Genomic DNA, 21376 nt, shown 5'->3' with positions numbered 1-21376 from the left:
AACAAGCAAGAGTGAGAGTGAGAGTGAGAGTGAGAATCTCATCATGGCCCACCAAACCCTGGGGACGACATCCCTGCTTGGAGCAGCCAATCCACACAGAGGACCGTGTGGCTGGCCCCACCAGGAGACATGGGATTCCTTCGCTGAACCCTAGTGCTACTGGGGACAGCACTGGAGACACTGTGCAGAAAGTGTGCCCAGTTTGCCCCAGACACCGCGGGGTGAAATAAAAGGAAGTGCAACAGGGCAGCAAAGTAACCAAGTCCCCAAGGAATCCTGAAAATAGACTTCTGACTTGGGGGACAGGGCTTGGCACCTCATCAGACCTGATCTGCAGTCCCCCACTACCACAAATGATGCAGTCTATTTTCCCACATTTGGGGAAATCGCAGAGGTCAGCACATCCGGAATGCAATGGATGAATAAACCTCGCCCTGGGAAAACCACCTTCGTGATCATGGTATCTCCCCTGCCAGGTAAGTATTTGTTTTGCTTTGTTTATTTTTGCTTTTCTTTTGCCCTATGTCTCTATATAAAATAAGCAGGATGAACAATCCCAAAGAGAAAACAATGTAACCAGCAGTGGGAGCTGTGTTGGGGGACAGGGCAGAGGAAGTGGTGGAGAGGGGGAATGGGGAGCCAACAAACTCACAGATCAGGGAACAGGAGGGTGTATAATGCCTGGCAAGTGCAATGTATCCGAGAGGAATTACCAAGAGTCAAATGGTGGGTGAGCATGATTGTGGGATAGGAGGAAGGTGAGAGGAAGTAGAGGAAAGAAATTGGACGCAAAAGCTATTTACAGAAGTATCACTATAGGCATGTATATATGTAAATATATTAATGTTTAATGAAAGGGATAGAGACCAATGTACATGTATTTATATGTTAAATATTAAGATATCAGACAGACTTTGGGTCTCTACTCAAGGCCTCCCTTAACACAAGAACACTTTGTTCTGATAACCTGGTACTCTGATACTCACCTTCCCAACACGATTGCTGAAGACAAAATGGGTGTATAAGCAAATGTGGTGGAGATAGTGAATGGTGCCCAGCTATCAAAAGATACAACATTTGGGGTCTTAAAAGCTTAAAGTCAAACAAACAGCCATCTAGCAGGGAAGCAAATAAGCCTACATGGAAGAAGCACACTACCCTGTGTGATCATGAGATGTCAATGAGAACAGGTATCAGGTATCAAAAGATTAAAACAAACAACTATATCGATGCAAACAAGAGGGGTTGGAGTGGAGACCCAAAGCCCATCTGTAGACAATTGGATATCAATTGCATATCTCCCCACAGAAGGGTTATAAGGAAGGAATGGTTCCAGGTGTAGTATATCACAGATGAATCACACAGCATTCCTCTAGTTCCTTAATGCTTCCTCCCCCTGGACTACCATGACCCAGTTCTACCTTACAAATCTGACTAGACCAGAGAACACACGTTGGTACAGATAAGAGCTCTGGGCACATGGAATTAAGGACAGATAAACCCCTCAGGAACAGTAGTGGGAGTAGCTACATCATGAGAGTAGGGGAATGGCCCGGGACAGCGGGAAAAGGGGGAACTCATCACAAGGTTGGATATATAGCACCCCCTCCTAAGGGGACGAATAACAGAAATGTGGGTGAAGAGACACAAAGGACATTGTACGATACAAAATAATAACAAAAATGATTGATAAATGATTCATGAGGAAGGGAGGATGGAGAAGGGAGGGAAAAAAAGAGAAAATTATACCAAGGACTCAAGTAGAAGAGGTCTTGGAAAAGATGATGGCAACATATGTACAAATATGCTTGATACAACTGATGTATCGAATGTTGTAAGAGCTGTAAGAGCCCCCAATAAAATGATGTTTTTTTAAAGGAAAACAAAATAAAGCTTCCTATTTTTGCCACTCCTCAGCTTTATCAAACACAATGCCTTCTCCAGGGACTGGTCTCTCCTGACAATATTTCCAAAGTATGTAGGATGAAGTCTTGCCATCCTTACTTCTAAGGAGTGCTCTGGTCTTACGTCTTCCAATACAGATCTGTTTGTCCTTTTAGCAGTCGACGATAGTTAAAGTGTTCCTCTTCAGCACCACAATTCAAATGCATTGATTCTTAGTTTTCCTTAGTCAATATCCAAGTTTCACAAGCATATGATGCAATGGGGAATGGCTTGGGTCAGGAGCACCTTAGTCCTCAAAGGAACAGCACTTCTCTGTAATACTCTAAAAAGGTCTTGTGCAGCAGATTTATCTAAAGTGATACATGTTTTGATTTCTTGACTGTTGTTCCATGAGCACTAATTGTGAATCCAAATAAGACTTTAACCTTTTCTCCATTTATCATGATGTTACCTATTGTTCCAGTTGTGAGCATTGTGGTCTTCCTTACATCGACTTGTAATACATACTGAGGGCTGAAATTCTTGCTCTTCATCAGCAAGTGCTTCAACCCTCCTCACTGTCATCAGGCAAGTTTGTCAGCTTCATACTGAAGGTTGGTAATAAACCTTTCTGTCAGGGGAAGCCAGCCCCTAACACATCATTATGGGTCTGGTAGGCACAATTGTACAGTGATAATAATTAAACATCATAGTAAAGTTATAGAGAGCATGAGAGATAGAAGTGAAGTATTGAAGTAAATGGGAGTCAGACATGCTTCATGGTAGCATGCTGACCTCTGCCCCACTTGATGGTCCACGTGGAGTGAGTGAGAGAGAGAGAGAGTTTAAATGGTAGCCCTGGCCCCTTTTATATTCTCTGGGGACACGCAAGCCCCCTAATTACAGGTGAGGACATACGTCACTGGAAGGGGCTGTCCTATAGGTAATACAGTAATGAGAGAGGGGTGCTCTAGGGACATACATACAATAGGAAGGGGAGGGATTGGGGTTATACATGTGACAAGATGAGCAGATCCTAGGTTCAGGATGGCAGCCTAACTTTCACCTATTCCCTAGATCTCCATGGGAACCATTATCAGTAGGGTGTGAACGCTTGGTCTCAGGCCTCAAGGAGGAATAGTTTATGTCCCCTGTAGCAGGGAGTGAGGCCTGCCATATAGTCTGGTTGCCTAACTACCCTGGGGAGAATGTCTGGAAGCGTTTGACCTCTCCCCACACCTTTCTCCAATGTTGTTACCACATACTTCTTCATATAAGCCAGCTTCTCTGATGGTTTGCTCATCATATAGGTTGAACAAGTATGGTGAAAGGAAAGAACCCTAAGACACCTCTTTCCTGATTTTAAACCACACAGGTTTTAAATCCCTTGTTCTATTCATTCCCGTGTTCTATTCGGACAGTTGCCTCTTGATCCATGTGAAAATTCCTCATAAGCACAAGGAATTGCTCTGGAATTCCCATTTGTGGTAGCTACATAATCTGGTGTCAATTAGGAGCTTGAGAGGATTAAGAGTGAAGGGGTGGAGTCTAGTCTGTCAATCAGGTCATAGCTAATGAGGCCTCTGTATTCTTTCTCCTAAGAATTCTGGGGATTCCTGAATTTCCTCCTTGGAGGTGGGAGAGATTCTCTCTTACTACACACTCCTTTCGAGACTCTCTACTGAGAAGACACATAGTGCTACACCCTGTGAGCTGGAGAAGCCACATGGGCCTATCCTGATGCAACCAGACCTCTGGAGCCAGAAAAACCATGTAGAGACCCCTGCCAGCACTGAGATGCTTACACTGGATCCAGAAAACTTCCAACCCACTGATCTGTGATCTTCCCACATCTGGCATCATTGCATGTGTTTCATGAGTCAGAAGAGGACTTATAGATTGGTATTGGCCATATGGGCTAATATCACAGATTTATGAACTTGATCTGGACTGAGCTAGGATGTTTCTTCAATATTCAACTTCTCTTTTGTATAAACCTCTTTATTTTGTTTTGTTTAAAACTTTTTTCTTACACACATGAGTCTATGAATTTGTTTCTCTAGTCTACCCAGACTAACACACCATTCTTCTCAAGATAAACACAGTTTACTATGGTACACTCAGTCAAATGCCTTGACATCGTGAATGAAACATGAGTAAATATCTTTCTGGTAGTCTCTGCTTTGAGCCAAGATGCATCTAGGATCAGCAATGGTCTCCCTGTGTCAAATCCTCTTCAGAATCCAGCATGAACTTCAGGCAGTCCTCTGTCAATGTACTGCTGAAACTAGTGTTCTTTGATCTTAAGCAAAATTTTACTTGTATACAATAGCAATCATATTGTTCTATAGTTTGAGCATTCTACTGGACCCCATTCCTTTGGAATAGGCATAAATATGTATCTCTTCCAGGCTGTTGGCCAAGTAGTTGTCTTCCACATTTCCTGGCATAGATGAGTGAGTGCTTTCAGTGCTTCTTCTGAAGCATTTCGATTGGGTGCTCGGCTAACTCCAGGAGCCTTGGTTTTGGCTATGCATGCAGTGCAGTTTCAACTTCTTCCTTCAGCACCATTGATTCTTGCTCACATGCTACCTCCTGAAATGGCGGAATATAGACTAGTTCTTTTTGGTACAGAGATTTGGGTACTCTTTCCACATTCTCTTGACCCTTCCTGTATCATTCATTAATGAATGCCGAAAGCATGACCTGCTTGGGAAGAGTTAATCTCAGGGATTGACACGGTGCAATTCCTTAAATATGGTACTCTCTGGGATCCAGTTTATGACCAAGAGTCTGGGTCCTTCAAGGGCAGTAATATCTAATAGCAGGATGGCATTGACCTATGACCCTTTGATCCATAGGTGTGTGTGAGTCAAGTGGAGTTGCTTAAAACACTGTTCAATGATGAAGCAAGAAGTCCAGTTATGACTTCAACCAAGAGCCCCGTTAACACAGGTGTTTCTTGTAAATTTTGGTTGTCAGAGAAAGCTTTCTCTGGTTCAGGAAGGCAATTACACAATTAATTAAATCAGGAGAGTCTCTGAGAAATTAATACATTGTGTCATTTCTGTTTGTCTCAATGTATGTCTTTTCAGACTGAAGTTTAGTGGAGTAACCAAATCCTCAATATTTCACTGGGAGTAGGGACATAGAGGCATTTTATTTATTTATTTCGCATGATCTCAGCCACAATCTCAAGATTCAGTGACACATAACCTGGGCATGGAATGCTCAGTTTATTTTTCAATAGAATTGGCCTCCTTGTAAGCACCTAAAATTAAACACTGCTATGGAGTTGATTTTGATTCACAGTGTCTCTGTAGAGCCAAGTTGAAATGTCCTTTGGTTTTCCAAGGATGTGCATCTTCATAGGAGCAGATACCCACCATAGCTTCTTCTGCCTCCTGGTGCAGAGTTCATCTCTGCACAGTCGTCTTATCCCTTATGAATATTGTAATCTGACATCGTTCAGAACGGAATTCTACTGCCTCAAATTGCTCAAATAATTTCCCTTAATGCAGCCTTTCCTAATTTGCCTCTATATGTCCAAAATCCACTAAAAGAACCCAGGAAGACAGAAAAAACACATGATTTATACGTAACCCATTTGAAGAAAAAGTTAATAAAATTGTTTCTTCAAGTTGTCATTATTTGTGTGCTGAGGAAAGTTTATGTTCTTCACATCTTCCCTATGAGGAAAGAGTCTTCAAGTCCAAGAGGTTGCTGTAGATATCCAACTGTGTGCAGAGAAAAAGTATGAGCAGGGCTGAACAACTATCCCCACAACTTACTAATGGAAACCTTATAAATCATTAAATTGCTTTAGAGTGATGTGAATACTTTGTACTCCACAGTAAGTTTTAAATCTCTTCAGCAGTACAGTTATTTTACGGGAAGTGATCTTTTTCCCTGTTGGTGACTCACTCAGTCATTCCGATATTTAGCAGACGTTGAATCATGCCTCCTCTTAAATTCAGCATGATCGATAGATTTCAATGATCCTCAAACTTTGGACTATATGTTCAATGTACCATGACATTATGGAAAAATGGAAATGATGGATGTTTTATAAGCTGTAAATCCCTGGGAGTTGGGCATCATGGACCTTATTCCTAAAGCTTCCTGCCCCTTGGATTTTTCTACCTCTTTGAGCAATTCATTTAGCATCAAGCTTGGCCTAGATGAAGAGGACCCCGGGCTTGGTGAATGGAAAACACAGGTAGAGGATTGTGTTCTCCTGAGGGTTCAGCCAACATTCAACTCCCAGAGGAGCCGATTCTTACAAAGGTGCCACTGACACTCAACTCCACTTACTCTATCAGGTGGAGCCTCAGAATACATTTATTTATGTTCATGCTCTTTATAAGTTGGTGTAATATATATGGGACTGTTGGACTTTATTCACAAGAGCATGGAACATGTTTGTGTCACTATTTTTCTTGGTGGCAGCCCACAAATGCAAGTAGCTCAGGGATTCAGACACAAAGTTCTGGAAATACCTCACCCTACCCAATGGTTCACTGGATTCTCCCTTGTCCTGAGGCCTCCTGTCCCAGCTGCAGATGCACGAGTTGGACCAGATCTGGGGTGACAGGTAGGCTTAATGTGCCAACCTAGTAAATAGGAACACATGGGATTTATAAGGTCGCTTGATTTGACAGTAGGCTCAGCAAGCCTCGCGCCCCCCTCCCCCTTGCTCTCTGGGGATCAGTGTGCAACAGCTTTAGCTAGTTTTCTGCCTCAACTTGTGAGCTACACTACTTGTGGGAATGCAATCCATGGATCTTGTTGCTAGAACTTGAGGTACCTTCTAGACCTGCTTTGCCATGCTGCTGGTGTACACATGGCTTGAGCTTGAGGCTGTCAGATCCCGTCTCTTGCATTGCTTGAGTTCTATATCCCATCCACAGCTTCTTCGCTAATCTCCTGAGCTGCTGGTGACCCCACCTGCTGTTTGCTGCCTGTTGCCTGACTACCTGCATTGCCAGAGGCAAGACTCAGCTGTCTGCTTCCATATTAACTTCCATGGAAGTGAATTGAACTGAGCCCTCTGTACTGCGGTGTGGACTAATTAGCTGTTATAATCCTTCCTGCTGTATCTATCCATAAAAAATCATAAGTGTCCTGGTTTTGGTTAGAGAAGCCTTAATAATACATTTAGTGAGATTCCCAGATCTGTTCTTCACTTGTGAATTCTTTAGATGCTCTTCTACTAGTGTTCCTGTGAGCTGTGATGGTTCAGGCTCCATTAAAGAGATGGAAATATGTCGTTACAATATGGAGGGGAGGGAAGTATAATTGCACCCTCATGTTTTAAGTACAGGCCACGAGAGACCCCTTCAGCAGTCATATTTATTTAAAGCTGAGTTCTGTTGCTGCTGATAACATGGGCCCATATATTTCAATAAATGCATTTTAATTGTGGTGCTGGAGAAGAATATTATTATTACCATGGACTGCTTAAAGGACAAACAGATCTGTATTGGAAGACGTAAATCCAGAGTTCTCCTTCAAAGCAAGAAAGCAAGACTTTGTCTTATATATTTTGAACATATTTTCAGGAGAGACAAGGCCCTGGAGAAGGACCTCATGTTCGATAAAGCTGAGGAGTGGTGAAAAAGAAGAAGGCTCTCTAACAGACTGATTGACACAGTGGCTCCATTAATGGGCTCAGGCATGGAAATAATTGTGAGGATGGGGCAGGACCGTGCAGTGTTTGGTTTGATTGTGCATACAATCCCTATGGGCCCGAGGCACTTCGATGGTACCTAACAACAGCAAGGAGCAGATCATGAGCCCTGCATCCTAAAGCATCACTGAGTGGGTTCAAACCACCAACCTTCAGTCATGAGGGCACACTTCACAATTATCCCTTTCTAGGGACTTCAGTTGCCTGAGTCTTAATGTAAACTCTGTTCTTGAGCTTCATCAGAACTTTGATGCTTGGGACACCTGGCATAGGAACAGTTGCTTTTTCTGCATGTGAGAATGTTTCCTACTTTTACAATACAACTTTTGAATTATGAGATAACAGAGGTATAACCATGAAATTAAAATAAGACAGATTTCCTGGGGGAACAGGGCACTAACCCTCACAGGGGGAGGGTGTTGATTGGGTTTCCCCAGGGAAAGAGAGACAAGACTTCAACCTGGAGCTCCAAGACAAAATGTAACACACTGACTTGAAGCAGGGAACTGATAGAGAGGCCTGGCGGGGTGAGGGGGAGGAGCCCCATTACCAACTAAGTGTACAGCACCACCCTCCCCCCAAGAAGAATTCACTTCAGAGGATAGCACTGACGGTACAGCTCAAAAAGAGGGGAAGAGGGACTGGTCTGGTCAGAGCACACAGGAGCCAACGAGGGGGCCTAGGGAGGAAAAAAAGAAGAGTGACACACATTCTGGCTCACCAAGCCCTGAGGACAATGTTCTTGCTCAAAAAAGCACTGCACAGAAATGACCACTCGGCCAGCCCAACCATGGGACACAGTGTTCCTCATTGACCCATAGCACCATTGGGAACAACACTAGAGACACAGAGCAGGAATTGTGCCCACCATCAGACCACCATGCCGAAGCCAGCCCCTGGGGTCATGCAGCAGAGCAGCAGGTGATGCAGAGCAATGAAGTCCCCAGGGATAGAGGCAGTGCCAGGGCATGGCACCCCATCAGACTTGACTGGAAAGCACCCATGAAGGAAAGCCAGCAGACCCTGAACTAGTCCTATGTTTATGTGTGTATGCGTGTGTGTTGTTGTTGTTGTAACTATTGTTTTACTTTTTGTTGTTGCTTCGTGGTACTCAGTCTTGTGATAGTACATATCATGTCTACCTGGAAGGATAGGTGGCATAAACAAGCCACAAGAGAGAACAACGTGATGACAGTCCCGGAGGGACATGGGGGTAGGGGGAGCGGGGGAAAGGAAGAGGGTGTTAACACGCCCAAGGACAAGGGAATAACAAGGGATCCAAAATCAGTGAGTGTCAAGGAGGGTGTGGGAGGTCTGTCAGGGCTGGATCAAGGGCAATGTAACCAAGAGTAATTCCTAAAGCTCAAATGAAGGCAGAACATGACAGTGGGACAAGAGGAAAGTACAAAGAAACAGAGGAAAGAACTAGGAGGCAAAGGATAGTCATAGAGATTTAAATTCAGGCATATAAAGATGCAAATATATTTATATATGACAAGGGGGGAATAAATCTATGTAGATTTATTTATAGGTTTATTATTAAGGAAACAGATGTACAGTGGGCCCCTGCTCAAGTACTCCCTCAACAAAAGAACACTTTGTTCTAACAATTCGGCAGTCTGGGATGCTCACCTTCCTGGCACAATCGCTGATGACAATGGGTGCACAAGCAAATGTGGTGAAGAAAGCTGATGGTGCCCGGCTACCAAAAGATATAGCACCTGAAGTCGCTGAAGACAATTGGTGCACATGTAAATGTGGTGAAGAAAGCTGATAGTACCCAGCTCCAAAAAGATATAGCACCTGAAGTCTTAAAGACCTAAAGATAAACAAACAGTCATCTATCTGAGAGACAACAAAACCCACATGGAAGAAGCACACTGGCCTGTCCTGACTCGATCGCTGAGGACAAAGTGGGTACATATGCAAAAGTTGTGAACCAAGTTGATGGTGCCCGGCTATCAAATGATTTAGTATCCGGGGTATTAAAGGCTTGAAGATAAACAAGGGGCCATCTAACTGAGAAACAACAAAACCCACATCGTATGTGCACACCAGCCTGTGAGATGACAAGGCATCGAAGGGATCAGGTATCAGGCATCAAAGACAAAAAAAAAAAAAATCATAGCATTGTGAATGAGGGGGAGTGCAGAGTGGGGACCCAGGGCCCATCTGGGGGAAATTGAACATCCCCTTGCAGAAGGGCTGTGGGGAGGTGACGAGCCAGTCACAGTGCAGTGTAGCAACGATGAAACATACAATCTTCCTCCAGTTCTTAAATGCTTCCTCCCCGCCACTATCATGATCCCAGTTCTACCTTATATAACTGGCTGCACCGGAAGATGTACACTGGCACAGATAAGAACTGGAAATACAGGGAATCCAGGACAGACGAACCCCTCAGGATCAGTGGTAAGAGTGGCGATATCAGGAGGGTGGAGGGAGGGTGAGGGAGAAAGGGGGAACAGATGACAAGTTCTACATATAACCTCCTCCCTGGAGGACAGACAGTGGAGAACTGGGTGAGGGAGATGTCAGATGGTGTAAGATATGATAAAATAATAATTATTTATAAATTATTAAGGGTTCAGGGGAAGGGGGAGCGGGGAGGGAGGGGAAAATGAGGAGCTGATACCAAGGGCTCAAGTAGAAAGCAGGTGTTTTGAGAATGATGATGGCAACATACTTACGATTGTGCTGGACACAAATGATGTATGTACAGATTGTGAAAAGAGTTGTATGAGCCCCTAATAAAATAATTTTTGAAGAGGACCTGATGCAAGGGGCTTAAGTGGAGAGCAAATGCCTTGAGAATAATTGGGGCAGGGAATGTATGGATGTGCTTTATACAATTGACGTAGGTATATATATGGATGGTGATAAGAGTTGTATGAGTCCCTAATAAAATGTAAAAAAAGAAAAGAGGAGAAAAAATGATTAGGGCAAAGACTGTACAGATGTGCTTCATACAATTGATGTATGTATATGTATGAACTGTGAAAAGAATTGTATGAGCCTCTAATAAATTGTTAAAATTAAAAAAAGAAAAAAATAATAATTTTTGAAATTTGACAGCAATAAAAGGTTTTAAGTGGAATAAACTGTAGCCAGTTTATCAGCAGGCAGAGAGCTGCATTTGCATGTCCCCTGATATTTAGAAACAGATTAGAGACCATGGGCCAGAGCATTCCCTCAGACTTAGAGAAACACAACACCCTCAAAGGAAAATAGAGCACTCAAACTGGTTGTTTATAAAGCATTTCTTTGTTACATACTATCAATTATTTTAAAAAGTAGTTTTTATTTTACAAACTTTATATTACATATACAACAACCTTTGTGGTATGAGAGCTTGCAATGCATCCTCTCTCCTTCCCCCTTAAGATGTGAATACACATGATGATAGTGGACGACTCCATTACCTGTTTCTTGTGTGGGAACATTATTGGTTTTCTTTCCTTCCAAGGAATTTCCTCAGTCCAATGATATTTTAAAACTGTGGGCATGGAGTTCTTCATAAAACATGTCCAGCAAACCTGAAGAGCGGTGTCTCCTCTGGTTTCTGACCTGGCGGATTCCGGTTCTCCTTCTCTTGTCATGATTGGGAAAACTGGCCATTTTTCACTTGACTTCATCTTCTCAAAGAGTCAGCTTTAGTTTAATTGGCTCACTAATTGTGTTCCTTCTATTGTAATTATTTGTGTTTTTATATTTATTCATTCCTGCCTGCCCTGCTAAGCTATGATATGGCATACTCACCTTTTTCTAGTTCCATTAGTTGGAAACTGAGGTAATTAACATCCGAGTTGTATTTCAACATGATACAGATGTTTGTTGCTACAAATAGCTCACAAAGTGCTCCTCAGTTAAGTCCAACAGTTTGTTCTGTTGTGCTTTCATTTTCTTTCTCTCTCTTTTGTTAATGAATCACTATGCTTTAATGATGTTCAATTTGTAACCATGAAAATACATCCTTCATATCAGATATTGACATGATGATTCATAACAGTAGCAAAATGACAGCGATGAAGTAGCAATGGAAATAGTTTTATGGTTACCGGTCACCACAACATAAGGAACTGTATGAAAAGCAGCATCAGGAAGGTTGAGAACCACTGATTTATAGTCTCAGATAAGAGATTACATTTTGACCTAACTAGTGTGGCACAATGGACTTTGCAATGCCCTCTGACTGATCACCCGGCTATTCACACCCAACTGTGACTGGAGGGCATTCAATGGAGGCTTCCTCTATGTGTGGAGCTGCAAATGTCTACTGTCATCCACAGCCTCCTGCAAATCAATGCCATTCCTTCATTTACATCGCCCTGTCGGCCCATTTTAAAGCTGTTTCAGTTTTTAGTTTTTAAAAAGTGGAGGGGAAATACACAGGGATGAAGCCCCTGGTGAATCATCCTTGACCATGGACCAGGGAGGTGAATAGCCTGGCTAACATGCATAATGCATTGGAGAGCATATTTAGCACCCTATCATTTATTCTCCCTTAGGATCCATTTAAGTTCTCGTTTTTAATAGTTTCTGCTTTTTTTCTATTGAGGTTATGTTTTACTTTGTTACTCTTGTTAGTTTATTTTGTTTATTTGTCTCAATGTTATTCTGTATATGAAATCCATTGTAGGTCAACCTATAGAAGCAGTAACTAGATGAATAGTTACTTAGGGGTATCGCAAGGAGGATGGGGGACATGGGTAACTAATAACAATTAGTACAAGACTGAAGAAAATGGTCTAAAACTGATGTGGTTATGATTGTACAACACTTCTTGATGTGATTGAACTAGTGAGTTGTATGATATGCGAATATATGCCAATAAAACTATCGATGGGGGAATATTTACTGTCTTGGCAATCCACAGGGTCTATAGGGTCTCTACGAGTTGGGTGCTTTCATTTTCATTCAGTCCCATTGTGTTGGAGAGGGTTCTCTAGAGAGACAAACCAGATTGCTAGTAATTATATATAAATATATTTATAAAGATAGATATATAATAGAAGAAATGAACCGTTAAATTATATACAGATAGATAATATAAGGAATTAACAGTTAAATTATAAAGCAGTGAGGCACTAGCAGTCCTTTAACGCTTGAGAGTCGCCAGTTGCCAGTCCCCTTCTGTAGAGAGAGCTGGGCTATATATCTCCAGGCAGCCAACAGCAAGGCAGGTCCCCAACTGTCATCAACTGTCGATCCCCAGCTCCAGAGGTGAGCATTCCAATCGTGTAGGCTTAAAGGGACCTCAACTTACAGCGACACAGTCCACAGGCTAGACATCCCACAGGTAGTGTACCCCTTTAAACTGAGGAACAGAACAAGCAAGGTGAGACTCACCGAGCCATTTAGCCCTCTGCCCTTCAGTTAATCCTACTTGTGTTTATCGGCCAGGCTGGCACAATAAAGTATCGCACCAATACAACAATCCAGGATATAAAATCCTTAAAAACATGTCATAGCTATCAATGATGCAAACAACATTTATTTATAAAAAGGTATACTTGCACACATGTGATTTAGTGTATGAATAAAATCTACAAATTAATGAAAATTGCAATATCTTTGGGGTATTGTTATGAATATTAAGGAACATGTCATTAATGGAGCAAATATTTTGGAGGGAACGGAAACCCTAGAGGTTGACAGGATGGTCCTGTGCCTCCCTATTGCTCTGGCTCCAGAAGACTTGACCCTGTGTTTTCTAAAACCATGTGATCCCTATAGACCACTGTCATTATATCAGGGACATTGTGTTTGTAAGAGCACTGAGTCCTCTCACTGTTGCTCTCACACAGTAATGGACCGCTGTGCCCTCGGGGTCATTGTGCTCAGCTGCAGCGAGAACTGCTTGGTGGGCATTCTGGAGCTTGAGCATCAGTTCCTTAGCGATGGGCGGGGTTTCTTCTACTAGAATATATTGTTCACAGACTACTACAAACTCTTCTGCAGGTTTTGGGAGTTCCAGCTCTGGCAACATGGAGTCATCAGACACAGCGAAGCTTAGTGAGAGGATCTGTGAGGGATTCATCACTCCTGGGTCCAAGTCTTGGAAAACTGGGAACAGGGAAAATAATCACTGATGACAAGTAACGGAATCCTATGTCAACCTATTTTTGGAATCTTGACACGACTTGTGAGAAGTGAACACTAGGCAGAAGACTCTCCACAGGAAATTCATGACTTATGGACAAGGTCGGTGGATCCTACAGAACTCTGCTCATGATGTAACATTTTTCACTGTGCTTGCAATTTCACCTGGAAATGGATGAGGTACTTTGCATATTAGAAGCCTATGAAATAAAGTAAAGATGTTCCTAGCCTTCACAGACACTGAAAAGCGAAAGGATGACCCCATCATCTTCTTTGGGATAAAACCAACGTGAAGTTCACTGCCATACAGCTGATTCTGACTCATAGCGACTCTAGAAGATAAATATTAATTTTATGTTGAAAAGCACTCAGGAAAAAGAAATGTGTGAAAAGCATGCAGGAAAGGGGGAGCCGAGTACAAGGATCTACATGTGACCTCCTCCCTGGGGGATGGACGACAGAAAAGTGGGTGAAGGAAGACGTCGGACAGGGAAAGATATGACAAAATAATAATTTATAAATTATCAAGGGTTCATGAAGAAGGGGGCTGGGGAGGGAAGGGAAAAATGAGGAGCGAATGCCAGGGGGTTAGGAGGAGAGCAAGTGTTTTGAGAATGATGAGGACAATGACTGTACAAATGTACTTTACACAACTGATGTATGTATGGATTGTGATAAGAGTTGTAGGAGTCCCTGATAAAACAATTTACAAAAAAAAGAAATGTGTGGCATGTTACCAACATGACTCTTGCTGAGAAACAAAGACAGGAGCTGCATGACAGTGACAGGGGTCTGCTTTCCTTGGAGCGAGCAAGGACTGAGCAGGAAGATTCCCCAAGGAAAGCTCCTGAAGAAGACAGTGGACCAAGTTCACAGTTTTAGGCAACTATTCCAATAAATTAGCATGCCAATGTATAGGATGATGAATGTTTAACACATTTCACAGGGATGGTCAGTGAATACAAATTAGGGTGTGGTTACGATTCTTTACAAGATAGGGTCTTTGTAGTTCTTGGTTCCAAATGTTGTCTTATTTGGTCTGGTGACGTATCTATGGTGACTTTTGGTTCCTTGAACAAAGTTCTTCTCTTCCATGTGATCTGTGACCTGAAGGTGGACATGCTAGCCTGGCCAGGTTTAGTGAAAACTGATACGTATGTGGTGTAAAGGGATATTTTTCTGAGGAAAGGGCTCAACAGAGGCAGAGTCTCAGGAAGGAAAATGCAGAATAATTCTGGCAATAAATGAGGTATTCTGACATTCTGTGACAACATCCCATATCCAAGGGGAAGCTCGACAAGCTGTGGGATCTGCATTGTTACACAAAGTTAAGCAGGTTGGGGAATGGGCTCAAACAGATTGTTCAATGTTCATGGTTGTTCTTACTCTGTAGTCAGATTCCCTCTAGCTATTTATTATATTTACAACAAATAGAATCTTGCCACAAAAGATTAGTTATTGAAGGCATAAAGATAACTTTTCCCAGAGATGGTAAGTCCATTGTTATTGTTCCTTTTCTCTCTCTCGTTCTTTCTTTTTTTTAAGGAATTTGGCAGTGATTGGCAAATATCATTTCTCAAGAAATCTACATAGTATTTCCTTTTTCTCTTCCTCCTTCCAAAGACCAAACAGGAGTTTGAGTTAATAATCAAACAGTTTATTGCAGGAACCAAGCAATCCTGGAATGGACAATAATAATTGTAAGGATCCACAAAGTACTGCAGTGAAGAACTTTTTCAGAGTTCAAATTCCAAAAGATCCTGACACTTCCAAGAAAACTCCAATTATTTGATCTTTATTACTTTTGTCACAAATAGACAAAAGATTGAGTACTTTGAACCTTTTTAATTTATTTTGTTTTTAAATATTGGGGGTGAGAATGAATGCTCTACCTCACTGCTGTTGTGAGAGTAACTGGGAGGAAGGAAGGAGGATGCCTGGAGGTTTCCTGAGCTATGTTGATTTAAAACCTCAGTTCAAAATAAACAGTAATCATATACAACTAAAAAAGAGTTGGAATCTTGCCTGCATCTTTTGTAAAAGCCTTTCCTTGTTTGAAGAGAGTTCTTTTGCTCTCTTCACAAGAAAAATAAAAAGGTGTTGAAGGGGCGAGGGGGGGCACAAAATCATGGCTGGTGGCAGGTTAACTAAACACGGCCTCAGGTTTGACTTCCGGAAGAAGCAAAGGACCATGATTAGGATGGGGACAACAATGAAATTTTAAAACCCCACAGGATTGAATCACAGCCCTCTCTTTTCCAGATGTGATTCATGCAGTGTTAGCTACTACTCTGATATCTGTCAAAGGCAATCCAGGATACGTAAGCTCCAGAGAAAGTGCTAAATGAGTAAGTCTCTCCTCTTCCATCCAGAAGAGACTCACCAACACCCTTCAGAACTTTACATGACCTTTCTTTACAATGCAGGTCAGGGGTCAGAAAGAAGCCATCAAGGCTGAAAGTATGTGAGATTCAAACTGAATTTAGTGGGCTCGTTATGCTCAGGTGAATGAAGGTCCTAGTAAAGGGTGCTGCTAGTACTATGGATTTCCAGAAGAACAAACCGATCTTGAAAACGTACAGCCAGATTCCCTTTGGGTTCAAGGATGGCAAGACTTTGTCTCATGTACCTTGGACATGCTCTTGAGAGAGAAAGTCCCTGGAAAAGGACAACATGGACGGAAAAGCTGTACAGCAACTCAAAGAGGAAAACCCCCAAGAAGATGAATGGACACATTGGCTACAACAATAGGCTCAGACTGAGCCACAATGTTCGGGATGATGCAGGACTTGGCAGTGTGTCAATCTGTGAGCATAAGGTCAGTGATTCAGACCTGACAGGAGAGCACTGTGTTAGTCTGGGTAGACTAGAGAAACAAATCCTCATAAACTCATATGTATATAAGAGAGAGTTTTATATAAGAGCTAAGTATACATTAAGAAAGCATCCCAACTCAGGTCAGTCCAATCCCACAAGTCCGACCATTAGCCCTTATGTCCGACAACAGTCTACAAAGCCCTGCTCAAACTCACAAAACACACGCAAACGTGCTCCAAATGCAAGCAGGGTCACCCAAAGAGAACACGTTTCAGCAGGGTTTCCAGACTAAGTGGAAACCACTGAGAATGAATCCATTGCCACTCCAGGCCCTGAGCCTCACCTCCAGGTCGCCCTCATTATCTCCAGGCCTTGCCTCTTCCCACAGACACCACCCCACCCCCTCCCCAGGTGATGCAATTTCCTGCTGACCCCACTTCCTCTGTCTGAGAAGGAGCCCAGTGAGCGCCCCAGGAGTTCTACCAGAGTGAGTTTCTGCTTTTCTGTGCTGATCCCTGGCGTGGAATCCCTGCAGGCCTGGCGTCCCCAGCTGTGTCCGGCTTCCCCCGGACTTTACGCTTCCCGCACTCTGTCCGTCAGTTTCAGGTTGCCGCGACCCCCTGGGACATTTCCGGTGAAACCCTTTGTGAATTGGGTGCAGGCCTCACTTGGGTCTGGAGACCCCTGGCCGCTTTTCTTGCTCAGAGCTCCTCCTGCACCCTCACCCCTGGCTCGAGAAAGGCGCGATTGGGGCGGGTTCTTGCCTGGGCCCGTTCCCTCCAAGTCAGGTATCGGGCACGAGAGCAGGGGACCCCGGAATGGCCTTTACCGAAAGGAGAGGCCAGCCTTGAGGTCATCAGGCCGCTCCACTGCTGACCGAGGTCTGTGTTAGAGCTTAACTTCTCAGCACCTTCCTTTGAAAAAGGGTACCTTAGCAGTGACCGCCCCAGATCCCCGCACAGACTGAGTCCTCACTGGAATTGCAGAGTCCCACGTAGAGTAAACCTCATTGAACGCCTTCTGACCAGGAAGCAAAGTTGTAGGTAACATGGCCCTCAGGCACAGGGTGTTAGCTAGCGAGACCCTCGCCCAGACCACTCACTGAAACAGATGGAAACAGTAAAGCTTTATTCAGACAAATTCTAATCTGGGCTCTCACCAGCAACTGAGGCAGGCTCAGACTGTAAGGCGAGTGCCCCGAACAGCTTCAAAGGGAAGTTATTATACTTCCTTGTGGGGCGTCTTGCCAAGCAAGGGGAGGGGGACGGCAAGTTCTTGTGTGAAACTGGCAAAGCATTCTCAGAAAAGTGAAACAAAACAGTTTTTAAGTCTAACAAAGTAAGTTTTACATTTAAGGTCAGTTTGTCCCCAGTGGTCTGCCAAACGATACTGTAGGTAGGCTAGGCTGCTTCTTGGAGCGTAAACATCCTGGGCAGGCTGCAATTCGAAGATTTTCCATTTCTGACGTGGGGACGGACAAGGGGTGTGTGTGTGGGGGGGACTGGACCTGCCTGTTAGTGTTACATGGCACCCATTCTTGACCAGGTGGGGGTGGCCTGCCTGTTATTGTTACAGGGCACAGTGTCACAGAGGGCTTTGGAGAGTGTTTTTGGAGTGCGGCCAGCTCCAGTAAAGCTTTTCATTCGATCCTTTTCGGAGTGGCCCTGATTAATCCTCAGACCTCCATAGAACAGTTTCTTGGGACCAAATTCTAAGTATGTAAACGATTTTTATCCTGTTGGATTTTTTTCATATGTTAACTGTTTTTTCATTTTCTTTGAATTGACTGTGCAAAAACTGTGCCCTATTAATAGCAGCTCATTTTAAAAATTGTGTCATAATCATTTCTAATAAAAGGCAACATCCAACTATACATATAACTCATATATAGTAAGATAGGATCTTATTTAAACTAAGCTACTGTTTTCTCTGTGCCCCACTGCATGGTAGTGCTTGAATGTTCTAGTCTTTTATCCATGTGTTCTTGATAAGAGGCTTGTTTTGTCCACTGCGCTACAGTGGGTTTTGTGAGTGATGCCATAGCACCTTACACTCCTCCTTATGGTTTCTAGGCTGTAATCCATGTGTTACCAATGGCCACCTCATGGAACACAACTGCTTTCATTTCATGGAGCTGCCAGTCCTCTAACCACTGGAGCAAGAGGGCTTCTTCACAGACTAATTTAGATGGGCCACGCTGACATGTTTTACATTATAGACATGGCGATTCTTAATGGGAATTATGTTTGTTATTCTGATTTAGTCATATTTCCAACACACTATCCATGTGCATACATAGACATGAATATGCGATCATCATGTTCAATTTCCCCTTTGGTTAGGTGCCATGAAGTTAATTCCATCTCGTGGCTATGTCATGTGAGTTCCATAGTGTTTCTGGAGCAACATATTTGTGGAAGCAGATCTCCTGTGCTTCCACAGTAATGCGGGCTGTTTACCCCATCAAGCCTCAGTGGAACAGTCTAGTGCAAGCTATTTGTGCCACCTAGAAGCTTTCATTGTCCCTAACCCGCCAAAATAAACTCACTGCCACAAAGTCAATTCTCACTCATAGTGTTCCTTTATAGGTGTGCGAGATCAAAATCTGTACAGAAGCAACCAGCCTCATTTTCCTTTTGCAGATGTGCTGGTGTGGTTGAACTGCCAGCTTTGAGGGTAGCAAATGATGCCAGCATTCATTTTTCCTCCTAGAAATGAACCAAATCAAGCAGATGCCCTGAAACCCACACCAGCTCCTGCGACTCCATGTGAATCAGAGCACAGGGATGTTGCAGAGGGGTTTCTGTGACTGGTTTCTCAAAGTGCATCACCCAGGCTTTCTTCCCTGGAGACTCTGAGTAGACACAAACTCCCAATCTCTCCATGAACACCTATCCATGTTAACCATCTGTAATGCTCAGGGACACCAAAAACTAAGCAAGGGACACATGTGCAAATACACACACTTAGAAAAGCCAGAACCTATATAAGTTGGAAATCTTTTAGAGAAGGAAAACTCAAACTATTGTAAACTATAAAATGAGGTTGAATTTCTAACTATAACATGAGAAACCACACAGTTGAATTTGTAAAATTTGCAGGATCCAGAAAAAAAGTCATTCTGTTAATTTTCAGCTATCAAGTTTTTATGTGAACTGTACAGATATATGTATCCTAACTGATCTTTTTACCATAGCTAGATAATAAAATTAATATCAACTTTAATAGATCTTCAAGAGAGATGGTATATGTAAATAGCTTAATATTCTTCCTGAGTTTTCATGGAAGATGAACAGGGATCCTAAAGATTTTTAAGATGTACAATATTTGAGGAATTGAAAGTGTATTACATTATTCTATTTAGCATAATCCTGTACTGTGTAGCATAATCTATTAGGAACAGATATGCAGTGGCTTCAAAAGGTTCATTGATAAAGTCCATTTTTATTCCATTTTTCCATGACCTTTTTGAAAGGCCCTTGTGCATTGATGGCATAAAGGATTGGCTACCAATGAGCTCCTTGTATCTCAATTAGATAATACTTGATAAATACTACGTGCCTACCATTGGATTTCATATGGTGACTATATGTGGTTTCAGAGTAAAACTATACTCCGTAAGATTTTCGTTGGCTAACTTCAGAAGTTGGTCGATTTCTTCTAAGGTTGCCTTCATTCTCTAATCTTTTATTTGGTAGCTGAGCACTCAGTTGTTCCCACTACTCAGGGACCTCCTTTAAGGACCTACATCTTGAAGTGTGAGTGCTTGCTGTCAGAGCCCTGTGTTGTGTCAGGAATTAACGTCCCTTACAGATTGGTGGGCCTTTTCTGGGGCTGTTTTTCTTTTTCTGTTGGTCTTTTATGTGTTCCTGTAATGATACTTTATTGTATGTGGGATATATGAACAAGGGAACTTTTTTGTCCCAGTGGGTTAAATATTGAGCTGCGGACTGCAAGGGCAGCTGTGCAAACTCACCCAAAATATGCAGGAGAAGTTGAATCTGCCTGCTGCAGTAAAGATGTGCAGGTGTGGGAGTCCGATAGGGAGTTCTACACTGTCTGATAGCTCTGCTGTGAGTTGGCCAGATGTGGTGGGAGGGAGTTATGTGTGGACAACGCCAGACCTTGTTCTTGAGCACTTATTAGCTATTTGAGGCTAAATGCAATTAGATTCACCTTTTGTGGACTGTTGTGAAGTGCGAAAAAAAATTTTTTTGGTGACAGTTTTGGGAACTGATCTATTTGTGAAGAAGAGTTGTTGTGGAATATGCTATTTTAAAAAATCATTTATTGTGGGCTCATACAACTCATCACAATCCATACATACATACATTGGTCCGTTGTCTCCCTTCACCCACTTTTCTGTTGTGCATCCCCCAGGGAGAAGGTTAGATATAAATATATATGTAATTGGTTCCTTCTTTCCGCCCCAACCTCCCTCTACCCTCCCAGTATTGCCACTCTCAGCACTGGTCCTGAAGGCATCATCTGTCCTGGATTCCCTGTGTTTCTGGTTCCTATCTGTACCTGTGTACATCCTCAGGTCTAGCCAGATTTGTAAAGTAGAATTGGGATCATGATAGTGGGGGTGGGGGAGGAAGCATTTAGGAACTAGAGATAAGTTGTATGTCTCATCGTTACTACACTGCACTGTGACTGACTCATCTTCCTGAAATTCGTCTGTATGGGGATGTCCAGTTCCCTACAGATGGGTCTTGGTTCCCAATCTGCATTCACCCTCATTCACAATGATTTTATTTTTTTGTTCTGGTGATGCCTGATTCCTAATCCCTTCTACAGCTCGTGATCACACAGGTTGGTATGCTTCTTCCAACTTTTGGGCTTTGTTGCTTCTGAGCTAGATGGCCACTTGTTTACCTTCAA

General features: G+C 42.8%; 1 pseudogene; it reads right to left on the bottom strand.

Moving 5' to 3' along the window:
• Positions 1 to 296: 296 nt before the first annotated feature.
• On the bottom strand, positions 297 to 484 carry LOC142428214 (U1 spliceosomal RNA; annotated as a pseudogene).
• Between the last annotated feature and the right edge of the window lie 20892 nt (positions 485 to 21376).

Source organism: Tenrec ecaudatus, chromosome 15, assembly GCF_050624435.1.
Source record: "Tenrec ecaudatus isolate mTenEca1 chromosome 15, mTenEca1.hap1, whole genome shotgun sequence".
Taxonomy (NCBI): domain Eukaryota; kingdom Metazoa; phylum Chordata; class Mammalia; order Afrosoricida; family Tenrecidae; genus Tenrec; species Tenrec ecaudatus.
Note: the sequence above shows the minus strand (reverse complement) of the source record. Positions and strands in the feature narration are given on the sequence as shown.